Genomic DNA, 22,037 nt, shown 5'->3' with positions numbered 1-22,037 from the left:
CTCTGCTGTTTGTTTGCTTGTGAAACAAATCTATTTTCTGAATTTGCCTTTATGCCAAGAGGTGTGGTTATGGGATGTTACTATATTGGAACAGTTATTTAGTAATTGTTATTGTTTTTCTTACTCTATTAAGTTTTCCAGTAGAGTTAAGTTAATCTAAGTCCTTCTTTCGTTTGTTGTATTTTAACTATAGTGTTTAAATAAATTGTGTTTTGCTTAACGTCCAGTAGTTGGACCAGTCAAATTGTATCTGGAAAACAGCAAATTATATTTGCTTTCAAAGTTAGGAAAAAGCTAAGGTCTAGGCTACCTTCTTAAAATATTCTGTGGTGGGAGAAGGGGTTCTGGTCTGATCCATTACATAGTTACCCTTCTTAGTTTGTTTGAATTCTGATCTTGGCAGGTTGTTTGTCAAGACAATGCCCTGAGAGATGAACCATAGAATTTTGTTGAGGTTGAAACAGATGCATTGTGTACATGTCCCTTCTGTCTGCAAAGAACAGGGCTGAAAATGTGTTGCTGGAAAAGCGCAGCAGGTCAGGCAGCATCCAAGGAGCAGGAGAATCGATGTTTCGGACATGAGCCCTTCTTCAGGAATCAAAGAACAGGGCTGTACTTTTTTAATATGTACAGCTTCTAGCATATTGAAGCACACCACATTGAGAGCCTGACTGAAAATGTAGAATTAATTGTCACTGTAATTTCTTGCACGCTCAGTACTTTTTAGCAAATATTATCCAATTATGGAATCACACTTAATGTTGGTCACTGTGTTTTGAATTTTGCATGTGCAGGCTGGTTGGGTACTGTTAGCACCTTGCTTGTTGTGAACGGTTAAAGGGATATGCTTGTTGCTATGATCCACCAGTCAAAATCATGAGGAGTCTGGATGGAGAGATAGGGAGAAACTATGCCTGTTGACGGAAGAGGTATGGGGCAGAGAGGACCTAGAATTGGGCACTGGCATCTAAAAGAGTGAGAGAGAGAAGGATTTTGTGCTTCTCATACAGAGTGAGAGAGAACAGAGTCAGCAGCTCCTCAAACAATATGAGACAGCAGGGACAGCAACTTCATAAAGAGAGCAGCAGATCTGTGTGAGAAGGGTAGTGGCAGCAGGAGCTAAAGTCCGGCAGCAGAGAGTTCCTTGAACAGGAAACAAGTGATTGTGGGGTATTGTGACCACTTCTTATTGGTTTGGTCAAGTGGTTCTAATTAGGTGTCATTACTGCAGCTGAAGAGTAGTTAATATGTTTACTTCGAAAATATGTAACATACAAATTAATTAATTACATTAGAATAGAGACAGCTGGAAGGGCAATGTGTTGTAGCTGTAGTATGTGGGAGCTAATGCATGCTGGTGCAATCCACATTGGTTACATCTGCAGAAAGTGTGGGCTGTTTAAGGAACATCAGCTCAGAGTTAGCAGACCTGGATTTGATTCCCGTCTTGGTCGACCGAGTGTCTGGAGTTTCCGCGTCCTCCCCATATCTGCATGGGTTTCGTCCAAGTGCTTTAGATTCCTTCCACAGCACAAAGATGTGCACGCTAGGTGGATTGGCCATGCTAAATTGACTCAGAGTATTCAGGGATATGCAAGCTAGGTGGATTAGCAAAGGTAAATGTGGGGTTAAGGAGATAGGGTGGGATGCTCTTCAGAGGGACTCAATGGGTCAAATAGCCTCCTTCTGCACTGTAGAGGTTCTAACGCAAGGGAGGTACCTGGACATTGTGTTTCTTGAGACAGTCACACCCCTTAAATTAATTACTTCAAATCTGGTCTTTGGTCAGGAACAATAACATGAGACTGAGAGTGAGGATGGTATGGGGATCCAGAATTTAGCTTTGGAGAAGCCTTAGCCTTGTTCAATAAGTACAAGACTGTCTTCTTGCTATTGACAGGGACACAAATCCTGTAGGGAGGATGAGTGAACTGACCACAGCAGATTGGTTCAGAGCACCATTCAAGTGGAGGTAGAAAAGAGAAAGGTCAGAGTTTGAAGGGATAGCATGCTTAAGAAAGTAGATACTATTCTCTGCAATAAAGACAGAGAATACTGAAGTCAGTGTTGCCTACCTGGTGCCAAGGTTTAGGACACCTTTTCTGAGCTAGAAAGAAATTTGGATTAGTTGAGGAAGGATCCAGTTCATAAAAGGATCATAGAATCCCTACGGTGTGGATGCAGGCCATTCAAACCATTCAGTCCACACCGACCCTCCAAAGAGCATCCCACCCTGACTCACCCCCTAACCTATCCCTGTAACCCTACATTCCCCATAAATAACCCACCTAGCCTGCACATCCTTGGACACTACGGGCAATTTGGCATGGCTGATCCACCTAACCTGTACAACATTGGACTGTGGGAGAAAATGGAGCGCCCAGAAGAAGCTCACACAGACACAGAGAGAATATGTAAACTCCACACAGACAGTAAGCTGAGGGTGGAATTGAACTTGTGTTTCTGGCACTGCGAGGCAGCAGTGCTAACCACTGAGCTACCATGGGTACAAAATATAAATCAAGAATAACGGAGATGTGTAAGAAGGGCAAATTAATTGTCACAGTGAACTATAAAATGTACATTGACTGGACCAAACAAGTGGGAAAGTGTAACATAGAAGATGAATTTGTAGAGTGCATCATGATTGTTTCTTAGTGCAGGATGTTGAAGGATTTACCTGAGAACAGATTATTTTGGATTTAGTAATGTGTAATGAGGTGAGATTAATTATAGATATCATTGTTAAGGATCATTTGGCAAGAAAGGGTTTGCTACATGATTAAATTACAACTTCTTCTGGAGGGAGAGCAACTTGGGTCTCAAATCAGTGTTCTCAATTTAAATAAGGGCTTTTACAAAGGGGTGAAGAAAGAGTTGTCAACAGGGGGCTAGGAAAATAGACAAAAGTCTCATTGACAGTCAAGGAGATTATCCAATCAAACCTAAACCATAAAGCATTGAAAACTAATTGTACGCTAGAGAATTGGGATTTTTTAAGAAGTAAAAAGCTATTAAAGAGGGAAAAAATTGAATATAAAAATAAATAGGCAAGAAATATAAAAACAAATAGCAAGAGGCTCTACAGATGTATAAAAAGAGAGTAAGTGTGGGAACCTTGGACGAGGCGATTGGGAATTAATAATAGGAAATAAGGAAATGGCAGCTAATTTACATCAATATTTTATATTGTTCTTAACAGCAGAGGACAGTAAAAAAATTCTAAAGATAGCAGCGTCTAGGAGAAAGTGAGTACTGCAGGTGCTAAAGATCAGAGTCAAAACGTATGGCATTGGAAAAGCACAGCTGGTCAGGCAACATTCAAGGAGCAAGTGAATCAACATTTCGGGCATAAGCCCTTCATCAAGAATGCATTTCTGATGAAGGGCTTATGTCTGAAATGCTGATTTTCTTGCTCCTCGGATGTTGCCTGACCTGCTGTGCTTTTCCAGTGCCACACTTTTTGATTCTAAAGATAGCAGGCAAGCAAGGTACTAGCAGGAAGAAAGATCTTATAACAGTTTCTATCATGAGTACAAAGTATTTGACAAACTTATGATACTGAAGGCAGACAAGTCACGGCCTGTGTCCAAGAGTTTTAAAGGAAGTGACTGCAGAGATAGCAGACGCATTGGTCAAAATATTCCAGAACTCACTGGATTCCAGGAAGGTCCCAACAGATTAGAAAACTGCTCATGTGACTCCTTATTCAAGAAGGTAGGAAACTAGAGCCTGCCACCTGTCATATGAAAAATGCAAGTGTCCATTATTAAGGAAAAAGTAGCAGGACATTAAGAAAAGCTTTACATAAACAGTCAGCATGGTTTCATGAAAGGAAAATTATCTCTGACAAAACTTGCTAGAGTTCTTCAAGTATATAACAAGCAGATTTGTTAAAGGGGTACTGGTAAATGTAATGTATTTGGATTTCCAGAAGGCATTCAGTAAAGGTTATTGCACCACATAGGAGCTCATTATATTAGGGATAATGTATTAGCATTAAAATTCATTAACAAACAGAAAACAGAGAGTTGAGATTAATTTTTTTCAGGTTGGAATGATGTAATGAGTGAAGTTTCATAAGGATCAGTCCTAGGGCCCCAACTATACTATCTATATTAGTGACCTGGAGGAGGAGGCAGAATGTAAGATTCTGGAGTCCAGACTTGCTAATGAATCAAAAATAGTGGAATATTAAAGAACCAAAACCAGCAAATCCATTTAAAAGATGAAAGACTTAACAATCTAGGTTTGTTCAAAGTATCATTGTATCACTGTAATCTTTTGCTATAAATTCTGTGTCTAATGGTCTTGCTTCACAACCACCTGATGAAGGAGCAGCTCTTCAAAAGCTAGTCCTTCCAAATAAACCTGTTGGACTATAACCTGGTGTTGTGTGATTTTTAACTTTGTCCTAAATGGGACAGACTTTGCACAAAATTCAAGACTGTGCTTCCATGAGGTGTTGCAGGCCATCAACAGCCTGGAACAGGCTGGTGGGACTAGTTTACTTTGGGATTATGTTTGCCATGGATTGGTTGGACCGAAGGGTCTGTTTCCGTGCTGTATGACTCTATGACTCTATATGGCTATGTACCTGACTCAATCATTACTATCAAGCCAGGGGATGAACCCTGATTCAATGGAGAGTGCAGAAAGGCATGCCAGGAGCAGCACCATGCATACCTACTCGCAGCCAAACAGTATAAGTAGCAAGTGATAAAAGAGCTCAGCAATCCCACAACCAACACCTAAGGTCTGCAGTCCTTTTACATGCAGTAATGAATGGTGGTGGACAATTAAACAACTCATTAGGGGAGGAAGTTCACACATATCCCCATCCTCATTGATGGAAGAGCCTCAGCACACTAGTCCCAAAGATAAGGCCGAAGCATTTGCAACAATCTTTGGCCAGATGGATGATCCACCTTGACCTCCTCTAATGGTCCCCACCATCACAGATTGCGTTTTCAGCCAATTCGATTCCACATGATATCAAGAAACAGTTAGAGGTACTGGACAGTGCAAAGACTCTGGGCCCTGACAACATTCTGGCAATAGTGCTGAAAGCTTGTACTCCAGAGAGCTTGATGTTCCCCTTGCCAAGCTGGCATCTACCCAACAGTGGCATCTACCCAACAGTGTCCTATACAAAAAAAGCAGGACAAATCCCTTCCAGCAATTAACATCCCATTAGTTTACTCTTGATCACAAATAAAGTAATAAAAAGTGTCATCAGCAGTGCTATCAGGCAATAATCTACTCAGCAATAACCTGCTCGATGATGCTGAGTTTGGGTTCTGCCGACACTGCTCAGCTCCTGACGTCGTTACAGCCTTGGTTCAAATATGGACAAAAGAGCTGAATTCCAGAGGTGAGGTGAGGGTGAATGCCCTTGACATCAAGGATACATTCGACCAAGTGTGGTATCAAGGAACTCTAGCAAAACTGGAATCAATGGGAATCAAGGACCAAACCGTTTGGTTGTTGGAGTCATACTTGGCAAATAGGGAGATGGCTGATTGATGCAGTCAGTCATCTCAGCTCCAGGTCATTTCTGCAGGAGTTCCTCAGAGGAGTGTCCTAGGCCCAACCATCTTCAGGCGCTTCATGAATCAACTTCCCTCCATTATAAGGTCAGAGGTGGGAATGTTTGCCAGTGATTGCACAAAGTTCAATAGCACTTGCAACTTCTCAGATATTAAAACATGTTCAAATGCAATAAGCTCTGGACAATATCCGGGCTTGTGCTTACAGGTGGCAAGCAACATTTGCGTCATACAAGTGCCATTAAGAGACAATTTAACCATCACCCTTTGACACTCAATGGTGTTACTGTCACTGAATCTCCCAAATCAACATCCTGGAGGTTACCATTGGCCAGAAAGTCAACTCAACTTGCCATATAAATACAATGGCCAGAGGAATAGATCAGAAGCTAGGAATACTGCAGCAAGCAATTCATCTCCTGACTCCTCAAAGCCTATCCACCATCTACAACACACAAGTCATATAGAATACTACCCGTGTGCCAAAAAGCGTAACAACATCTAGGACAAGCAGCCCATATGATTGGCACCACATCCACAAACATCTACCTCCTCCACCAATGATGCTCGATAGCAGCAGTTTGTAGCAGCTACAAGATGCACTGCAGAACGATCCTCATACAGCACCTTCCTCAGACAACTACTTCCATCACGAAGGACAAGGGCAGCAGATATTTGGGAGCATCACCACCTGCAAGCTCCCCTCAAAATCACTCAGCATTCTGACTTGGAAATATATCCTGGAATTCCATGCCTAAGGGCACTGTGGGTCTATCTACAGCCTGTGGACTTTAGCGGTTCGAGAAGGCAACTCACCACATCTTATCAAAGCTAATTACGATGGCAATAAACACTAGCCAGCCAGTGACACCATGTTCAATGGTTGAATTTAGAGACAAGAGATTCACTTGGCTAATTCCTGGGATGAAGGGGTTGAGTGTGATGAGGTGTCGGAAGACTGGAGGTTGGCTGACATGCTGCCATTGTTTAAGAAGGTGGTAAGGACAAGCCAGGGAACTATAGACTAATGAGTTGACATTGGTGGTGGGCAAGTTGTTGGAGGGAATCCTGAGGGACATGCTGCACATGTATTTGGAAAGGCAAGGACTGATTAGGGATAGTCAACATAGCTTTGTGCATGGGAAATCATGTTTCACAAATTTGATTGAACTTTTTGAAGAAGTAACAAAGAGGATTGATGAGGGCAAAATGGTGGACGTGATCTATATGGACTTCAGTAAGGCATTTGACAAGGTTCCCCATGGAAGACTGGTTAGCAAGGTTGGATCTCATGGAATACAAGGAAAACTAGCCATTTGGATACAGGACTGGCTCAAAGGTAGAAGAGAGGGTAGTGGTGGAAGGTTGTTTTTCAGACTGGAGACCTGTGACCAGTGGAGTGCCACAAGGATTGGTGCTGGTTCGACTACTTTTCGTCATTAATGATTTGGATGTGAGCATAAGAGGTACAGTTAATGAGTTTGCAGATGACATCAAAATTGGAGCTGTGGTGGACAGCGAAGAAGGTTACCTCAGATTACAACGGGATTTTGATGAGATGTGCCAATGGGCTGAGGAGTGGCAGAGGGAATTTAATTTAGATAAATGTGAGGTGCTGCATTTTGGGAAAGTAAACCTCAGCAAAACTTATACACTTAATGGTAAGGTCCTAGGAATTGTTGCTGAACAAAGAGACCTTGGAGGGCAGGTTCATAGCTCCTTGAAAGTGGAGTTGCAGGTAGATAGGATAGTGAAGCAGGTGTTTGGTATGCTTTCCTTCATTGGTCAGAGTACTGAGTACAGGAGTTGGGAGGTCATGTTGCAGCTGTACAGTACACTGGCTAGGCCACTGTTGGAATATTGTGTGCAATTCTGATCTTGTTTCCATCGGAAGGATGTTGTGAAACTTGAAAGGGTCCAGAAAAGATTTACAAGGATGTGGCCAGAGTTGGAGGATTTGAGCTATAGGGAGAGGTTGAATAGGCTGGGGCTGTTCTACCTGGTGTGTTAGAGGCCGAGGGGTGACCTTATAGAGGTTTATAAAATCATGAGGGGCATGATTAGGATAAATAGACAAAGTCTCTTCACTGGGGTGTGGGAGTCCAGAACTAGAGGCCATAGGTTTAGAGTGAGAGGGGACAAATATAAAAGAGACCTACAGGACACAGAGGGTGGTACTTGTATGGAATGAGCTGCAGGAGAACGTGGTGAAGCCTGGTACAATTGCAACATTTAAAAGGCATTTGGATGGGTATATGAATAGGGTTTGGAGGAATACCGGCCGGGTGCTGGTGGGTAGGACTAGATTGGGTTGGTATATCTAGTCAGCATGGACCAGTTGAACCAAAAGGTCTGTTTCCATGCTGTACATCTATGATTCTATGACTCTATGACTAATCAAGAACAGCTAAATGGGTTACACTTGTATTCAATAGATTTTAAAAGAATGAGGGAGGATCATTTTGAAATGTACATGACTTTGAGGGTATATGTTGAGAAGATGTTTCCACCTGTGAGGAATTTCAAACTAGGGTCACAGTTGCAGAATAAGGAGACACTCATTTCAAACTGAGATGTGAAGATATGTTCCATTATTCTAGATTCAATGTAGTATTTAAAGAGGAGGTAAATCGAGTTTTGACATATATGGAGTTGAGGGCTATGAAGAGCTGATACAAAAGAGGGATTGAATCCAGGGCAGTCCAGCCATGATCTTGTTGAATGGTGAGACATGCTTAAAGGGCTGAATGGCTTACTCTTACCACTATTTCTAATGTTCTACCTATTGGAAGGAGACCAGAATTGCACGGAATATTCCAACAATAGCCTAACCAATGTTTTGTACAGCCGTAACATGACCTCCCAACTCCTATACTCAATACTCTGACCAATGAAGGAAAGCATATGCCTTCTTTACTATCCTAGTTACCTGCAACTCCACTTTCAAGAAGCTATGAACCTGCACTCAAAGGTCTCTTTGTTCAGCAACACTTCCTAGGACCTTACCATTAAATGTATAAGCTTTGCTAAGTGAAGTTGGCTACAAAGATGCTTTAGCAAAATAATGAGAGGCAGCATTTAGAAAAATGCTTTTGCACAGTGAGTGGTTAGGATCTGGAATACACTGGCTGAGAATGTGTTGGAAGCAAATTCATGAGTGGGTTTAACAGGAATTGAGTAATTATCCAATGAGAAAATATTTGCAGACATTCAGTGGAAAGATGGCTGAGTGGTCTAGCTGAGTTGCTCTTGCAAAGAAGAATGGATACATTGGACTGGATGGCTACCTTCTGTGCCATAACCCTTCTGTGATCTACTAACAAGTAGCAGGCCAATTTAATCTTAGTCAGTAGCATTAAACAAGTAACATTGCTTCAACTGTCTGCTTTAAAGCTCTCCTGATTTAACTTCCCAGCCTTCCAATCATTCAGATACCTTATCACCAGGACCAGGAGTAAACAAAACATTTGGATGATTAGTGACACTGCCAGACCATTTGAGTATCATTTAGGAGATGTCATTCTGAAATTGTACAGTACTTTGGACACTCTGTTGAGTTTTGGTTACCAAGATATAAATCATTCAAGTTACAGAAATATTGCAGAGAAAATCAATAATTCTTAATGTCCTTAAAAGTGATCGAAAGTGGCCTTTTTTAAAATTGTAAAGGATCTGAAAGGGTAAATCTGTCGGACTGGATCATGGTATGTCAAAATATTAGGTCAGAAAGAGGCTAAAGTCAAAACCAGTGAAAAGGATGTTTATAGTAGACAGCAGGAAGCACATTTTCATGCTAAAATTAATCAACATTTTTGTTGTATCCTAAAACTTGTGGGAGTACAGAATTTAGGTTAATCCAAGAGTTATTGACAGAGGAATCTGAGTTTTTCTTTATTTGGAGTTGTGAGCCAAGATAGGCTGGACTGGCCTTCTTCTGCTCTATTTCTACTTTGACATTGCACAGAATGATTAGACAGTGTCAACAAGAAATTCCTGAAATCTGGAACAGAGTCAAGGAACATTAGGAGAGAATCCCAGCTTCCTGAGATACTTTTGAGATAATTTAGGGGATATAAATTGAAAAAAAAACTAATATTGTCAAGTGTCTGTTTGAAAATAAATGGCACATACGCGTTTGGGGGGGTCAGGTCTTTATTTTTATTAATTCATGGATATTGGTATCATTGACATGACCAATATTTATAACTTATACCTAACTCCCTTGAGAAGATAGTGGTAAGTTGCCATCTTCTTCAGTCACTGTAAGTCATGGATGTAGGTACACTGACAGTACTTTTAAGGTAATATGTTCAGGATTTTAACTTATGAAGGAACGGTGATCTAGTTCCAAATCTGAATAATGAGAGACTTGGGTGATAAGGTGATCAGCTGCAAACCCTGTCCATTCTACAGGTCCCTGCAATCGGGTATGAAAACTCCTGCCCACTGTTTCAACTCTCACCACACCTATTTGGGAAATTTAAATTTAGTTAAATAAAGCTATCAAAAAAAAAAGCCAGAACCTATAACAGTGAATATGAAACTACCAGATATTTGTAAATAAACCATCTGGATCCCAAATGTCCTTTACGGAACTGTAAATGTGCCACTAATATCTGTCTCCAGATCCACAGCAATATGATTGGCTCTTAACTGCCCTTTGAATTAGCTACTAAATCACACGATTATGTCAAACTTATATGCAAAACTACTGTAAGAGTAACACTCACATGACACACAAATCTATGAGTATATGAACTTGAAGCAGGAGTAGCGTTGTCTTCAGCTCTGGACATGATGAAGGTACACACTGTCCAATTAATTGTTATGGGCCTGCTGTGCATTCCCTGTATTTTTAGAGCTCACTTTATAATTTTTATATTAGCCTGTGACAGTGCAAATCATTTTAACCTTTATGATTATTCAATCTGAGCAATAAAATTGAATCCATTCACAATGAGTTTTGGATGAGGGATATAGTTGCGGTTGATCTGATACTGTTTGAATTACACTATCACCAGAAATTAGTATTTTTCCCAGTGTGTTTAACTCCAATCTAATTTACCCACCCGGTCTTTGAAATAGCCTACCAAATCACAGAGTCGTATCAAATATTTCTGCAAAACTAAATTAAGAAGAACACTTTCTCATATGGATGTGACAATGTATGAAGTTGGAGCAGGGGTTAATAGATTCAACTTAATGAAGTGAACAGGGGTCATATAAATGCTCCTCCCAAAGTGAAAACTTGGTGTAGAAATAACCAACATCTCCCTTTGTGTGATTCAACTTGTCAAAAATTGAACAGGTTCTACAATAGATAGTCAACCTTCTCATCTTATCTGTCCAGTCACCAACACAGAAGATCAGCTTCAGCACATATGACTTTTAAAGACAGTTATATTTAATCAACTGCTCCTTTCAGACAATGTAAGCTGGGGAAAACAATAATATTCAATAGATTAAAAATAGACCAAAGTGCCAATCCATATTATTCTTGCTGAGAAAGGACAAGATAGTAATCTTAAAACTGAGCCTGCTGCTAAACAAAGATAAATTGCATGTTCAGTTCAGTGACTTGCTATGTAGTTTTTGGCATTGGTATTACTTATTCCATTCAGCTTGTGCTCAGTTATTTCATATCCCACAGTCAATAGGAATCAAGACAGTAGTAATGAACCACAGTCTGGAATCCTGTTTGCAAAGTATTCTGCTTTAAGAAATGTGTCTGCTTTAATATCACAGCTAAGGAATAGTTGAATTCTGCAGTCATTTCTTTGAGGTTGGAATTGCACTGAATCATTTCCTGTATCACGTGCCTTCCCCACACTATCCCAGTAGTGAGCAGGCCAAACAAATCTATTTTATGGCACTGCTGATTTCCCAGATGCTGTTGGAGCCAGTTATGGCACAGATGAACTCAGGCACTGGTGGAACATACAGGCAAACGGTGAGGTGCCAAGAGAAATCTGACGTACAACAAAGGCCTGAATTTAACAGAAGTAACTGCAGGTGAGTTGAATGTTTGTCATTCTCCAGAAGCTGTTGATTGTGTGTATTTGTTAACTTTATACTCATTGTTGTGGCTGAATAGGAAGCTTGCTGCTGTGGGACAGGGTAGGCAGCTTGTGAAAAGCAAACTGAAACTTTTCATAGATACCTCCATAAGAAATTTCCTTCTGTCAGTGTAACAGAAGACAGATGTTTAAGTAAAAATTTCTTAGACATTGCAACCCAAGCCCCTTATTTTCATAAATCTGCTTCTGTATGTTTGTATCCTAATTTGACCCTAAACAATTCAAACTCCTGCCACTTTTCTCTTTTACATTATTAGATTAAAAGCATTCAATTCCAAAGGTTTATAATTTCAAATCAAGATCCCAGGGGTGAAAGAAGTAAGGTTTTAAGGTCTGAGAACAATTGCAAAACGGATGTTTAAAGAGGCTGGATGGTGAGAATGTTCAGCTTAAAATGATATTAAAATGATGTAGCCCATACCTACATCATTCCATTCTTGTCAAGTTCCACTGGCTTATATGCCCTCGATCCTCATCCTCACTTGCAAATCATTCCATGGACTCACTGCTGCTGCCTACTGCAATCTCCTCCAGCCATATAAAATTGTAGAATCTTGCAACAAAAAAGGAGGTCATTTGATCCATCATGGCCCGTACTGACTTTCTCATTACTTTAAATAATGCTCTGTGCCTTCTGTTATTGCTGTCTGTTTCCTCTCAGTTCAACGGCAGTGCTCCTTCAAGCACAGTATTAATACTCACTGGAGAAGCCTCTCTATCTTGTTCGTTGTCACCTTCTTTCTTGCTTTCATCAGTCTCCTAAAACAAAAAAAAATTTCTAACTGTATTCTTTCCCAAATCCTTTTTTCCAGTGTGCATCCATTGTTCACCAGATAGCCCATGGCTCTCTGGTGTCTCTATGAATACAATGGGTGTATGTAGAAATGCAACCTTTGTTTTTGTGGTCTTGATTAGCCTACTGAGTGAAGACTTATTGTTGAAATAACGGAAAACCTAATTGAGCTTAATGTTTCTCCATAAAACGTACGTGACTTCAGATTATGAGCAGTCAAGTTGCATCACTTTGCTGTTAGCATTATGAAAATGGCACTTCTTCATCAACTTCACCTTTGAAATGCATTGAATGTTGTGAATGTCTCTGTATTTGAATACTAGATACAGACTAAACCTGCTACAGATAGTTAGGCATTGTAGTGTAAATACCTTTTACAGTGTTGTTAGACTTATTAATTACTGCCAATCAACAACTCTGACACTGCAAAAACTAATCACTGCAAATCTCATTTAATCAGATTGCTGATTATTTTGTGGAGAATTTTTTTAAAAAGTAAAATATAAAGCTTAACCTTGTTTTCCTTAATTTTCTTTATCTTTCTTTCCTCTCTGATCCAATCTGCATTTCCCTGCAGTAAAAGAACTGCAGGTTCTCAAGAAGAGTCTTATTAGACTCGAAACACTAACTCACTCTAGTTGAGAATATCTCCGGTTTTCTCCCTCCACAGATGCTACAAGACCTGTTGGGTTTCTCCAGAATTCTCTGTATATGTGTCTACATTTCCCTCTCTTTATTCACTTCTCAAGACCTGATTTAACATTAAAATCACATCCTTCTCAGTCCTTCCATGATTTATTTCCCAATCTTCAACTCAAACATAATTTAATCGCAAAGATGATGAAAGGGGGAGAGAGACATCAGGAGTGTCAGGGGCAGGGGTGGAGGTGATAAGTAGATGCAGGTGGGGGGGGTGATGGTGATAGGTCGGAGGGGAGGGTGGAACGGATAGGTGAGAAGATGGGAGTTTTGCAGCAAGTAACTCACTATCCAATTTTCTAAAGCCTGTCCACTGCCTAGAAGCCACAAGTCAGGAGTGTGATGAAATACTGTCCAATTACCTGGATAGATGCAGCTCCAGTAGTATTCAAGAAGCTTGACACTATGAGTGGCACAGTGTGTCAGTGATTAGCACTGCAGCCTCACAGTGCCCAGGACTTGGGTTCAATTCTAGCCTCAGATGACTGTATGGAGTTTGCACACTCTCCCTGTGTCTGCGTGGGTTTCCTCTGGGTGCTCTGGTTTTCTCCTACAATCCAAAGATGTGCAGGTTAGGTGAATTGGGCCATGCTAAATTGCCCATCGTGTTCAGGGATGTGTAGGTTATGTGCATTAGCCAGGGCTAAAATGTAGAGTAATAGGGTAGGGGAATGGGTTTGGATGGGATATCCTTCAAAGGGTTGATGTGGACTTGTTGGGCCAAAGGGCTTGTTTCCACGCTGTAGGGATTCTACAATAAAACTATCCATAACCAAGCAGCCTATTTGATCAGCATCCCATGCATCACTTTAAACTTTCCATATTTATATGACAACAGTATGTACCTTGTGCATTGGATCAATCATTAAGCCACATTTGATACTACCTTTTTATACCAGACCCCAGCTAACGTTCCTCAGTTTGTTACGGTTTCAGGTGGGATATGCCAACTCATTAAGCTCCCAGCTGAAGGAAGATGAACTGACTCTCCTTGGTGATTCATCTTCATCCTTACTTGGTCATAATAAGGTTATTTTAAAAAGGCTCTCTTCTCTAGTGGATGCCTTCCTGCCAGGTCCAATTAAACTTATAAAATGAGCCAATTTAAGCAGGTATTTTTGAATTTACAAAATGAGGGAGCTTATTAATTACAAATCGTGATCAGTCTCTGAATTGTTTATGAAGAGCAGACCAGATGGTGTTGCAGACTTTGTCAGATGGCACCAATAACTTTGGCTGTTGAGCAGAAGATTTTGAGATTTTTAGTTTTACAAGTTGGCAGTAATAAGGGTATTTAAAAAGCTGTGGTTCTCATTGCACTCCAGTCCACATACCAGGATGTCTGACCAATAAAACCCACAGGCTAGTGTTGTAGTCAGTTTTTAACTTGTTGTTCAGTACATTTCCTGAATGGTGAAACAAGCATGTCTGCTTGAGATGGCTTTCTGCTGGGGTCAGGGGGTTTGGACATTCAGCCCTCATGTTATCTCTTGTTAAATCTCTCCTTTTTGATGTTTCCCTGACACTTTACAGGAGGAACATGCATGGGACTTTACACAGGACGTGGCCAGACACTCACTGAATTTATGTATACAGTTTTATTTTCCCCCTGTAGGAGTATATTCTTTTTCTTAAACAAAAGGACATTTTTTTGGAAATAAAAGTAAAAATGTCAATATTGACATTTGGAGTATTTTGGAGCACTGACCCATTGTCATACAAGCCCATGACCTACCATCTGTAAGGATAACAGCATCAGAGAGATGAGAATGCAAGTTCCCTCCAAGCCACTCATCAGCATGACTTCAAACTATATTGCTGTCCCTTCACTGTCAAAAACTTGGACCTCACTTCCCAACAAGGCTACAGATGGTGATGAGCCACCAGGTGCATTGAGAGATAGGCAACAAATGAGAGTAAACCTCACATCTCATGTTGGAATAACAACAATGAAAGACTTGACAGTTGTAAAAAATGGAAGGTTTGTACTCCAGGATGCTTATTTAAGACGTCTGCCTGAATGCATGAAGAAACCGCTACATTATTCATGCAGATGTAAATGCAGACATGCCAGCAGCAAAACACTTCAAACATATTTTCCCAATATTAGCTCATCTGGGCATGAGGCAATGAAGGTATGGGATGGGAGTGAGGTGTTTTGGGGGGACACTGTTGTCAAGAGGGTTGGAGACAGCAGTGGTGGAGCATATGTCTTGTTAAAATCTTTACTGGGCTATTTTCTCAAGTGCCAACTTCAGCTTTGTTTGTGTAGATGTCTACACTGAAGGGCCCCTGCTACAAGAAGCAACTTTACAAACTATGCAACTTGGTGCTAAAATGTGCTGCTCCTGCCATATCATTTCGAAACTATTTCCTGCCTGACTGTTTTGTATGCAACTCTAAAATAGTTACAGATGTTGAAGTGGATGCCAGATCTTCCAGTCTTGTGATGAGAAATGTATATACTTTGGAAACTCTTAGGGGAGAGTGAAAACATTCTCGAGGGAAGTGTTCATAATGTTCATTGGCACACATTCAGAAAACACTGGCCAAGGAAATTATTTCTCATTATAAGCTTCTCTTAACATGCTCCTTCCTAACATTAAAAGCAAAGAAAGAACTACACAAAGGCACAGTCATTAACTCACTGCATGGGATTAAGATCATTTCTGCGATCACTTATGTATTGTTTTATAAACTAATAATTTTTCAGCTTTGGGATTGGGTCATTTATTGGCCTGTTTCAGATGTTGGGCTACCTCAGTTATTCACACTTGTTATGTGAACTGATGGGTGGGTCTAAAGGAGAGCGGAGATCAGCTCTGATCACTGTGTGTAGCAGTACAGTATGGAGACGCTGCTTCAAAAGGACATGCTTGTGAAATCGTTGAGCATAACCAGAGCAGTTCTTTTCCATAAATTAGTGGATTGTTCAGCCAGATCTAAGATTTTGATTTTCCTACCCATTCCTGCCAGATATTTCGATTTGAGCCTATTTTTAAATAAACATCAGCTTATACAGGTATATATCACAGAGATGTATAGCACAGAAACAGACCCTTCGGTCCAACTCGTCCGTGCCGACCAATCTAGGACTGATTTTTGCTGAACTGTTGAGGTCATTAAGTGAGTGAATGGACCCTAATATACTTGGGTGGGGGTAAGGAAGCACATATTGGGATCTAGTGGAGTGCAGGGTCCTGAAAGCCTTAGGAGCAGTTTCTAAATGAAAGATGTGCAGGTTAGCCATGTTAAATTGCCCCGTAAGTGTCCAGGTATGTGTAAGCTAGGTGGGTGAGACCTGGTTAATGCGAGGTTACAGGGATAATGTAGGGGGGAGCTGGAGCTGGGTCTGAGTGGGATACTCTTCAGAGAGTCAGTGTAGACATGATGGGCCAAATGGCCTGCTTCTGCACTTTAGGGATTCTATGATTCCATAATCAATGAATGTGACTCGTACCTGAATTTAAATTGAAACAAGAAGAGCCTGATTTTCAGGCTATTTGACAACTCACATTTATATAGTACATTTTAAGCAGTAGAGCCTCACAAGGCATTCCTCAAAGAAAATTTGACAGGAAATCCCAAGGTGAAATACCTGGACTGAAGGAGCAGGTTTTAAGCAATATCTGAGAAAGAGAGTGTGGTGAAGAAGTTTATGGAAGCATACAACTCATGCCACGAAAGATGCAGATGAGAATGGTGAAGTCATTTAAATAAAAGGATCTTCAAAGGGCCAGAGACTTCAGAAGTTTATATGACTGCTGAAGATTGCAGAGATAAGGATGGACCAGGGAATGAAGCAAACAAGGAATTAAATTTTAAAACACAGACATGGTTAGTAGATCAGCTAATGTAGGCAGCATACTTTTTGATGGTTTCAGATTTATGGAGGATGGAAGATGTGAAGCCAGCCAAAGAAGTACTGGAATAGTCAACATCAAAATATATTTTAAAAGATAGATGATGGCATGAACAGCTAATGGGTAGAGGCAGGATGGTTGGACAAGATCAGCCAAATTGAAGTAGATGGTCTTGATGGTGGTGCAGGCAAGTAGGAGGAAGCTCATATACAACATACGTGTGAGTGGGCTGATTCGGCCAAACAAACAATTGCAAGGGATAGAGGTGACATGTCGGTATTTGTAGTGGGGACTTAGGACAGTCTTCCCAATATTTAGTTTGAAGAAATTTTGTACTCATCCAATTCTGTTAAATAAGCAGTCTAATCATTCAGACCTTGGGGGTGTCAAGAAAGTGCAGCTTGTGTTGGCTTCCAGATGGTGACACCAAAGATACAAACGAAAAGTAAAAGTTGTCTAAGCATGGATATTTGGGGCCACCTGAGATATAGAGTAGCAAGAGGAACTATTGCACTTGATATTCTGGCTCCAATTAGAAGGTAATATTGGGATGAAGTGTGTATGTTTCTACCCAGGAAGATGGGGGAGGCATCGTGTTAAAGGATGGCAGGAGGTCAACCATGATAAAAATCTGCAGACAGGTTGAGAAGGATAAGGATGGATAGTTTACTACAGTCACAGTTCTATAGAGGGTCATTCATGGCTTTGATCGCGGCCATTTTCATATTGTGACAGGGCAGAAATCTGATAGGCTGGCTTCAAAATGGAATTTTGGGTAAGATGGCATGTTTTGTGAGATGTGAAGATGTTCAAGGGCTTTGGATTTTATATTTAATGTACCAAAATGGCAGACATGAAGTGTACACACACTTCCAAATGTGAATGTTCTGGCCTTCATAATGGGAAAGGAGAAAGAAGAGTGCTCATACATGAAGGACATGTATTTGCTTATACCTCCCCATGCTTTAAGTTCATTTCTGGTGCTGCTGACACTGTAACCTTTGTGTTGATACGATATGGTAAAAACATTTTCTAAATTGATGCATACACAAATTTTGTGATGGTACCTTGAGATAATAGTTTTATATTGCGTCACATTGCTGCTAATTTAAGTGCCAGACAATTGTAACTGGTATGAAGTTTTTTTTGGTGTTATCAGAATACTAAAATAAATGTTTCAATTCAGTTTGGACATAAATCCTAATCTGCTTGTCAAATTGCAATAGTGCTCTGTGATTCTGTGCTCTGGGGGAATAACACAGTATAGCCATGTGTTGCCATATCCTGAGAACATGCCCTTACGTTCAGGACAAACAACCTCGCGGTCTCTACTATGTGAACCCTTCTGGACACTATAATGTTCAGAAATAACATCTCTGATTCTTTTAAGATGCAGCACATATCAATAAGCTAATGGTTCTGAAAGGATTAATGTTTGTGACTGCATTAATTCTACCCAATCTGATGTCACACAGCTTGGGTAGAAATAAGACAGAATATCTAAGGATCTTGTGGAGTGGAGACCTATTTCCACAGGCATTTACAAAGTCTCCGTAACAATGTTTATCTTTAACTCGTAACTAATTGACATCATGTGATAAACAACATTTTCTTTAAGATAAGAGCCTGTACCACTGTAAATGAAATAGACTCTTAAACCCAGTCAAGGGAAAAGCAATGGGTGCAGCATCCTTTTATCTAGAACTACCACAGTACAGATCAAATTCTCACAGAGTCTCATGCTGGGAATCAAACACTCCACTTGTCTACAATGAAGGCATAAACATTCTTAAATATAGAAATACCACATGCCATTCACCATCATAATTGCTTGTTTTTCTGTAAGTTAACTTTTGCAATTCTCTGATTATCAGCATCTAAAAGTTTCATGCATTTCAAAATATATTCTGTTTTTCTGTTCCTACTAACAGTGAATAACTTCACATCTCTCACATTATATTCCATCTGCTGTTGTGTTGTCAATTGGTTAAATTGTCTCTCTTTGCAGCTTCGTTATGTCTTCACAGCTTACTTTGCCATCTAACTTTGCACCATCAGTAAATGTAAACACATTATTCTCGGTCCCTCATCTGAGTTGTTAATATATTTGTCAAATAGCTGAGGCCACCTCTGATCCTCATAGCATTTGACCAGCTATATCTTGTCAATATGAAAATGCCCCACTTATAACCACTTTCTGCTTGTCATTTAACAATCCTCTATGCATGCTAATATATTACTGCCAACTCCATGTGTTCTCATTTGTATGTTAATATTTTGTATGGCATCTCATTGAATGTCATCCTAAAATACACGTATTCAACATGTACTTTTCCCCCTTCATCTAACCAATCAATTGTAATTTCAAGAACCTTTGATAAATGCATTACGCATGATTTTACCTTTACAAATGATTTTGACTTTGTCTGTTTATAGTATTATTTTCTAAGAGTCTTTTTATGACTCTCTTAATATTTGATAGTGTTGCAGACAGCATGTGAGTTTTACAGTGAACCTCTCCTTATTCTCACCATCTGTGCATGAGTGTGAATTAATTTTGTCCTATTTTTAAAAAGTGGGTGATTGAAGGTTGACTTCAAAGAAAGTCCTATTTCCTCTGTTTGTGGAGTCTTATCTTATGAGGCTTACAACAACATTGTGGTAAACCAGAAAGTAGAGTTTATTTTACACACTCTTAGATAAAGACACTGGGAGAGAATGTCACCACACAGGCACACTCATTGACATATAAAAGAAGAGATCAAATCAAAAAGAATACAGAGGTTAATCAATTAACAACAACATATATACAAATCACCAATAGGATACCAGTTTAATCAATATCTTCACTTTGAAGATGGAGTCTAAATTTCTCAATCTGGAGTTATCAGCCTGTGATTCCACTTTGGTGGTGGGTGATTGGCTAGTCACAGTACAGGAGTCACGGACCATTACTTTTGTTTAAGAATCTCTCCAAAATTCTCCTGAGAAATTTTGTCAAAACATCACCTCCACTTTGCTTTTTTAGTGAAAGAGAGTTTTACTTGCTAGGATCACAAATGGAGGTTGTTAGCTGAGTTTTGCAGGCCAAATGCTTTTCCTTTGTAACCCGGAATTAGGGTTTTGCTATTGCCAGTAGATGTTATATGAAGCAGCCCTGATCATTTAATTGTTGATTATATCAAAATCCTATGATGAAAAGGCAGTTGGGTTTAGCACTGTGGGAGTCATGTGATTAGGCCATCTTGTTTAGGAGAAGGAGAAATTGGCTCAATTGAGATCCACACTTGAATTGCAGATAACCTACTATCAACAGCCCATCTGAAAAGTTAAGTGAAAAACCATGAACACATCTTACAGGATAGGTGTACCTTGCAATCTAATGTTTATTATTTCTTTCTTGGAGATACCTTTGCTCTGTGGCAGATTTTTAACACAATTTTTAGCATTCCTGACCCATCAGGAAGTACATGGACTTTTAAGAAACTTCAAAGATTATTGCGAAGTCATTCCATAATTCTATACATCATTATCTTTAATGGACTCTTTATATAAAAAAAGATGCTACAGATAGATGTCGATTAATATTTTATTTTTTAAAATCCATTTGTGACAATAACATTTTACCTATGACTGATGTCAGCTAAATGGCCCTATTTTCCATGTTTGCTCTCTCCTTCCTTTCTTGAATAGTGATGTCACATTTGTCAGCTTGCAAGTTGCTGCGACCATGTTATGGATCAAGGAAACTTGGATCATCATAACCAGTGCATCCACTATCACTGTGTCTCCTTTTTTTTGTACCATGGCTAGCCATATGGCTGAAGTCTTTGCCTGTTAAACGTGTGGAATGATATTACATTGAGCCAAATACTTATCTGATTCCTTTCCACTGTTTGTAGATTTATTAATTAATAGCTCGGTCCAGTTCACTGCAATCAATTCATTTTGTATTCATTTGAAGTTTTCTGTACTTAGTTTGAAACCTTGATATGACAACTCCCTTTAAAGTAGTTAATATTATCAGCAAAAAATATTTAAGAGACTTAAGGGACAAATTCCCAGGACCCTGAGGGACAGTTGGGTGTCAAGCTAAAAGAAAGGTTTACACAAATTCAGTGTAAAGTAGAATCCAGTAGACAGGGCATGATTAAAAATGCTACGAAATGATATAAAGAAAATATTAAACACGCAAAAAAAAGGAAAGGTAATCAAAGATATAGTTAATATTTCGAGTCCAGTGACCCTTCTTCTGAAGAAGGGACTTTTATTTTCTCTCCCCCAGTTGCTTCCAGACTTGTTGAGTATCTCCAGTGCTTTCTGTTTTTGTGTGCATCAGAAAGAGAACAGCTTGCTTTGTCATTATCACGTACTTACTTGCATGACCTTGTTGTGCATAAATTAACTGCCAATTTTCCTACATTACATCAGTGACTAAGGCTCAAAAGTTCTCAATGTCTAGAAAATACTTTGAGATTGCTGATGGTTGTCAATCTATCCTTCTTACAAATCTTATGTAAGAGCCATATTCCACAGCAGTACACCCATTAATGACACTAATACAATGCAGTTCAGAAACAATTATCAACCCTTTTCACATCTCCGTACACATCAGTCATCGACAATTTATTTCTTCCCTTTTGTCAGCACATAACTGAAAATCCCATTTGCCTCTCAGTAACCACTGGTACAATTTAATGGCGATAATGGAGTTCTTACTCAGGAATCCAGTGAGAGCCCTGCCATTCCTTCTATTTAGGAAGGCCTGGTGCATTCTCTGTAATTAACTGGGTAGCAGGAGACCTTCTGGGATCAAGGGCCCTAGGAGGTACTAAGGCCAAAGGTGACTGATGGCAGGACTGGGATTACAGGGCAATGGAGAGGGGAGGGGGAAATGACAAGACCTTCTCTGCTCCTGTTCTCAATGCTGGGCTTGTCAATTGGTCACTGAATATGAGGAGAAAGTGAGGACTGCAGATGCTGGAGATCAGAGCTGAAAATGTGTTGCTGGAAAAGCGCAGCAGGTCAGGCAGCATCCAGGGAACAGGAGAATTGA

General features: G+C 39.9%; 1 protein-coding gene across 4 annotated transcripts in view; it reads left to right on the top strand.

Moving 5' to 3' along the window:
* The first annotated feature begins 11,287 nt into the window (after positions 1-11,287).
* LOC122563253 (tetraspanin-18-like) overlaps positions 11,288-22,037 on the top strand; it is a 121,019-nt gene continuing 110,269 nt past the window's right edge. For 2 of the 4 annotated variants that reach the window (XM_043716889.1, XM_043716887.1), the window contains exon 1: positions 11,302-11,561. The gene's annotated coding sequence lies outside the window, so the exon portion shown is untranslated. Of the gene's footprint in view, positions 11,562-22,037 lie in introns of all 4 variants that reach the window. The other 2 variants (XM_043716892.1, XM_043716886.1) reach the window with 2 other exon arrangements.

This window comes from Chiloscyllium plagiosum, chromosome 26, assembly GCF_004010195.1.
Source record: "Chiloscyllium plagiosum isolate BGI_BamShark_2017 chromosome 26, ASM401019v2, whole genome shotgun sequence".
Taxonomy (NCBI): domain Eukaryota; kingdom Metazoa; phylum Chordata; class Chondrichthyes; order Orectolobiformes; family Hemiscylliidae; genus Chiloscyllium; species Chiloscyllium plagiosum.
This window is presented reverse-complemented; position numbering and strand designations above follow the sequence as displayed.